This window comes from Eleutherodactylus coqui, chromosome 6 (assembly GCF_035609145.1).
Source record: "Eleutherodactylus coqui strain aEleCoq1 chromosome 6, aEleCoq1.hap1, whole genome shotgun sequence".
NCBI lineage: Eukaryota > Metazoa > Chordata > Amphibia > Anura > Eleutherodactylidae > Eleutherodactylus > Eleutherodactylus coqui.
This window is the reverse complement of record NC_089842.1, coordinates 97,585,335-97,591,744: the sequence shown is the minus strand read 5'-3', so window position 1 is coordinate 97,591,744 and position 6,410 is coordinate 97,585,335.

Genomic DNA, 6,410 nt, shown 5'->3' with positions numbered 1-6,410 from the left:
GATGCTGTGGTGGCCCCATTAAAAACAATGTGAAATGCGAGGCATTCGAGGGAACACCCAAAGATAGAACATGCCGCCCAAAGATAGAACATGCCGCTCCTGTGCATGACCACATTCAAAAGAACGGGGTTTATACTCGTACGAGATTTCTGCATCTCGCAACGCACCAATCTTGTGGTATTTTCTCCGCCGTGTGAAAACTGCCTTATTCTTTCTTTATTGTCTCATGACTTATTAGGTCATCATTATTTTTGAATGCAAGATACAAGTCAAACAACGGACAAGAATTCCTGTACACAAAAGTACAAGATCCTGAAAATGTCAAATGTCTTTGTCCTTGCATAGGCTTAAACAGACGGGCGTGAGTTTGTTACATTATGCAGCCGTGAAAATCACAGCTGCATAATGGGTCGAAATTAGAGATGAGCGAGCGTACTCGGAAAAGCACTACTCGCTCGAGTAATTTGCTTTATCCGAGTATCGCTGTGCTCGGGTCTGAAGATTCGGGTGCCGGCACGGAGCGGGGAGCTGCAGGGGAGAGCGGGGAGGAACGGAGGTAAGATCTTTCTCTCCCTCTCTCCCCTGCTCCCCGCTGCGACTCACCTGTCAGCCGCAGCGGCACCCGAATCTTCAGACCCGAGCACAGCGGTACTCGGATAAAGCACATTACTCGAGCGAGTAGTGCTTTTCCGAGTACGCTCGCTCATCTCTAGTCGAAATGAAACCAATGATTTCAATGACTTTGTTTTCACTATTTGGATTCTTGCGTGTTATTGCTACGTGCGAGGATAGGCCTTGCCCTATATTTCTTGCATGTTGTTAATACAGGGCAGGACTTATCTTCATGATTTTTTTTCCCAAACTCGCACATACTAGCACAGAGTTTGAATAGTTTGGGGAAAAAAACTAATTGATGCGCTAGTACGCTCTGTAACGGCGGGCGTATTAGTTCACGTGCCTATGTGTTTTTGCCCTAACCCTGTAAAACAGAATGGAAACATGCCCTCTCCATTGGTAGTGTGTGTATGTATATATAAACAGCACCCTGGCCGGTGTTTTCACGGCTGGCCAATTTACGCTTCCATCTGGGGCATAGACGCTCGTGAACGGGCGCAGAAATCTAACGTTTGTGCGCCCATTCACACGGCATGGGGCCCGATGCATATGCGCTGAGCTCACCATGCTGTTGCCCATTTCGCAGGCTCACCTCTCATCTCCTCCCTGCTCGTTCTTTGCAATGGGAGGGGGCAAAGCAGAGCGGCGGCTCGCCTTGCCTCCTCCCATTGATGTCTATGGACAAGGGGCGTGGAGAGGGCAGTAGCTTGGCTCCGCCCACATCCCGGCCCCTTGTCCATAGCCATCAAAGGGAGCAGGCGAGATGGCACTTAGCTCTGCCCCCACCCAGCCCCCTTCCATTGTACAGAATGAGCGGGGAGGAGATGAGAGGTGAGCCTGGCTGCTAAACTCCCTCCCACCTACGGCCATAGGAGCCCATGCAGCAGCCGACGTATTCTGGCCCAAAAGATAGTTCCAGGACTATATTGGCCAGTTGGGCGCTTTTACGTCTCAGTAATACGCCAATGTGATCTGATGCATTGGAATCCAATGCATCAGATCACAGCGAATAGTGGCTGACCGTGAAAAAGGCCGGCCGATATGCGCTCATGTGAACGAAGCCTGACTCTCATGTGAATGGCAATGTGAAAAGTTAAGTGGTATCCTTGTTGTCCCGTTGGTTGTATAACCATATGTAGCAGGCAAATGACTTCTGGAGGCGGTACCACACGAGCGTATGCGCAAAAAACGCTCACCTCTGCGCAGTATTTGCACATGAACCAGGTTTAAAGAGGTAAATAATTAATGTGCTGTACATGTGTCTGCGCATAGTACTGTACTTTTTGCGCATGCAAGGCCAGCTCACATACGCATGTGACACCCCCTTTCTATGGATTTAATGGTTAATTAAAGCCTAATAAGGTCCAGAAGTATTCTTTCCCTGCGTTTTGCACATTGTCACTCCTTCCCCTTTGCGTAATTCTGCACCTCCCATAAACTTCTTCGGCACGTTTTCTGCGCAAAACACATAAAAATACTGCAGGATCTAATTTTTCGCATGCACGAAATGTGCTAGAAAATGCGCTTTTAATCACAAACCCATCGAAGTCAGTGGGTTCTAGTCTCTGTGTTTATCGCGCATATTTTGCGTGCGCAAATCCCTGCTCAAACATGGCTGCGTGACGAAGTCCTGAGATGTAGATTGTGGAACGCTCTGACAATCAGATTCATGGGCACAAAAGCACACAATGCTCCGCTGTAATTGTTGGTCCCCAGCGGGCAGCTGGTATAGGAAGATCCATCAACAATTAAATGACATTGAAATGATATAGTTAAATGGTTGAACGTAATTGAATTGAGCGGAAAGCATTGCGGTAACCACACTCAGAATCAATTCAGTAATTACATTACTGACAAATGTTATGTTACTGCAGCCTTCCATGGGGGATGAGACTCTCCATGCAATCTCACAGGAGGTAGCCAAACAAGCCGGAGTGATAATAAATAGTGTTATGGTGTTATCTAAAGAAGGAACTATTTGCAAGTTATAATGTGACTCTATAATAATTTATATTGTTAATATCTTGGCTGCAGTAATAGGAGTGGCCAGCAGATGACGCTCATAACCTTCCCTGCAGATAGAGATGAGAGTCTATAAATTGGGCAGAGTATATCTCATCCCTATCCCCTTATCTCACCATGATGGGTTCATGCTCTTAGGCTGAATGCACACAGGTGGAAATTGGATTGCATTGGTTTATGTAATCCTATGCGGACAGCCGTGATTGTGGTCGCGGAAAACTCGCGCAATAACAAAATCGCGGTATGTCTTATTTCAGTGAGAACCTTGCAGAGGCTCGCACAGCCGCGTCATTGCTGACGGACGGCTCTGCACATGTGCGGCTGTGCGCCACCCGTCACATCTGCAGGGCAGGGTGAAGACGCTGGACAGGTAAGCTGCGGGTCACTACAGGGGCACGGGTCGCATCCCGCTGTGAGAATCTCGCAGTCGGAATCCAACTCAGCCATCTGCATTCACCCTTAGGGCGGCTTCAGACGACCGTATATCAGCCGGGTTTTCTCGCCCGGCCGATATACGGTGTCCCTCTCTGCAGGGGGAGGAGGCAGTCCGGGAGCAGTGCACTGAGCTCCCGCCTCCTCTTCACCCCTCGCCACTATTTGCAATGGGAGGGGTGGGGTGGAGCTAAGTTCCGGGACTTAGTTCAGCCCCCGTCCCGCCCCTCCCATTGCAAATAGCGGAGAGGGGGCGGCAGCTCAGAGCACTGCTCCCGGCCCTTCCAGCCTCCTCCCCCTGCAGAGTGGGACAGAGTGAAAACCCGGCCGATATACGGTCGTCTGAATAACCTCTCAAGGTCCTTTTACACGGGCTGATTATCTGACCCAAGCATTTCTTCAAGTGCTTGTTCGCTTGACAATCGAGCTATGTACAAGAATCAACAATCACCGGATGAATGAGTGAATGCTCATTCATCAGCTGATCATTCACTTTCAGATACTTGCTGATTGGTTGGACATCTCCCCTGTGAACATTTGGCCTGTAAGGATAATCGATTCTAATTACAATTGTTTGTTCTTATAAGCCGATTAGCGGTCTGCGTGAAAGAACGTGAAATGAAGGCTGAATGCAACTCATCAGGCGGAGAATTCGGATCATTTAAATTGCCCTTAACCCCTTAATGACATGGCCTATTTTGGAGTTGAGGACGCAATGATTTTTGGGGGATTTTCATCTCTACTTTTCAAAAGCCATAACCTTTTTATTTTTCCATCGACGCGGCCGTATGAGCGCTCGTTTTTGCGTGGCGAACTGTAGTTTTTATTGGTGTCATTTTTGGGTACATAGACTATATTGTAAAACTTTAATTTTTTTATGATAAGGAGAGAAAACACATCAATTCCGCCATTTTTTAGGGTGGGGGGGAGTTTACAGCGTTAATCCTGCTGCAGAAATGCACATTACATTTTTTGGCTGGCTGGTACGATTATGGCAATAGCAAAATTTATTATTTTTTTATAGGTTTTTCCATGAGCGTATATCGACTGACATTTTCACAGCCGGCCTATATACGCTACCATCTGATGCATTGGAGTCCAATGTATCACATCACACAGGCATATTTCCGCGCCGTAAAAGCGTCCAGCCGGGCTATGGCCGCTGCCATTGACTCCTATGCGAGCTAATGTCTGTAGGCGGAGAAGGGAGGTAGGAGGGAGTTTAGCAGCGTCACTGCTAAACTCCCTCGCCCTTCTCTTCTCCTCTCCGCTCCTTACCACTGTTTGCAACGGGAGTGGGCAGGGGCGGAGCTAAGCTCTTTCCTGCCCCCTCCCATCGCTGGCTGCTGACAAAGGGAGAGGGATGGGAGGTTAGCTCCGCCCCCAGCCTGCTCACTCACATTGCAAACAGCTGGAGGGGAGGAGAGAGGAGGTGAGCCAGCGAGGGGAAGAGAAGGACAGCTTAGCAGAGCTAAGCTATCTACCGCCGTCCCACGGCATATATACCGAGCCCGTGCATCACATGGTAGCGTATATCAGCCGGACGTGAAAATGCTGGCTGATATATGCTCGTGTGAATAAGCCCTTAAACCCCTTTTTAAAAAAATTTTTTTGGGATCATTGCATTCAAAGTCTCATAACTTTTTTATTTTTTCATGGACGGAGCTCTGTGGAGACTTGTTTTTTTTGCATTTTGCGTTTTCATTGGTACATTTTTGGGGTATACCTAGCTTTTTTGATGACTTTTAAGCCGCCTGCACATGGGTCAGTCGGATTACGTATGCGGAATCATGCAACGGAATCCGACCCTGTGCCCGGCTGGCGTCCGCGCAGAAGTCTTTTTGTTGTACTGCGGATGGTCCGCACGGCGAGCTTTATTGTGTTTTTTTTGGGAGGCAAAATGAACAAAACAAGCATTTCGCCTGAGTTTTTTAAAGGGCTCTTTTATGACTTTTGCCATGTCGGACAAATAATGTGTTCAATTTATTGTACAGGTTGTTATGGAAATGATGATACCAAATATGTGGGTTTTTAAACAACTTTTTTATACCAATGGGGAAAGTGCGCAAAAAAGGGAGGTTTTTAGGGGTTTTTTTACACTATTTTTATGTACATTTTTTCTGTCCCTATGGGAGACTTGAACCATAAGAGCTCTGATCGCTATGATAATGCATTGCAGTACTTCTGTACTGCAATTCATTATAACTCACAATAGCGATCATAGATCATGGCAAGCCCGGACGTCAGGGTATGGCGGAGGGCCATTGACGTCCCAGAGGGAGTGCTTCAAAACCCACATCAAATGGTGCGAGTTTAGAGGCAAGCTTTCCGTGGCTAATCAACCCCACGTGGACCCAGCCTTAAGGCCCATTTACACACAACGATTATCGCTCAAAATTTGCTCAAAAGCCGTCTTTTGAGCGATAATCGTTGTGTGTAACTGCACTGACCGTGCAGTTTTCGTTAAACCGTCGCTCATCGCTGTCTTTCAGCGTGCTGAAAGACAACGATCAGCCTTATCAGGGATTCACAGCGGGATACAGCTGATACTATTGTTTCAGCTGTATCCCGCTCCCTGATCACAGGCTGGGTATGACAAACAGAGCGGTATAACAGCCGAGCGCTCGGAGAGGGGAACAGCTGTACGCAGAAGACAACCGTGGAACACCCCGCTGTATAACAGCCGGGCGCTCAGAGCAGGGAACAGCTGGATCCAGAAGACAAGCGGGGAAATCCCGCTTGTCTTCTGCATCCACCGCTCGCAGCGCAAGGTGATCTCTCATCTTGCTCTGTAAATGACACAACGATTGTCGCTCAAAATACATTTTTTGAGCAATAATCGTTGTGTGTAAATAGTCTTTAATTCATCCTCATCTATCAAGTTGTTATCAATTCTTTTCAAAGTTGGATAGTTACATCCGATCTCTGGACAACATGGCTATAATCACAGTTCATGTAGCTTTCCTACAGTCCTGAATGATGAAATCATGTGTTACCTTCACCCCTGTTCTGCTTCTTAACTACCACAGCACTTGCATACTGTCCCGGTGTCTAAGCAAACGGCTCACTATGTAAAAATGTGTGAATATTGTGTAGATAGGACAACTTGTGGTTTGTATATGATGTTTGTGGACTTCGCTTGCTGCAATGTAATACGGAGCATGAATGCACCCTAACAAAGTGGGTGACAGATGCCTGGCGGGTTTAATGACAGAATTATTATTTGTCACCCATCATTGTCAGAAAAAGACCTAGCAAATGCCAATCAGATTCAATGATGAACCCATTGTCCAGATTTAGAGAGTGACGCCTGCTGCTGCGGACCGGTCTCTGATGTCCTG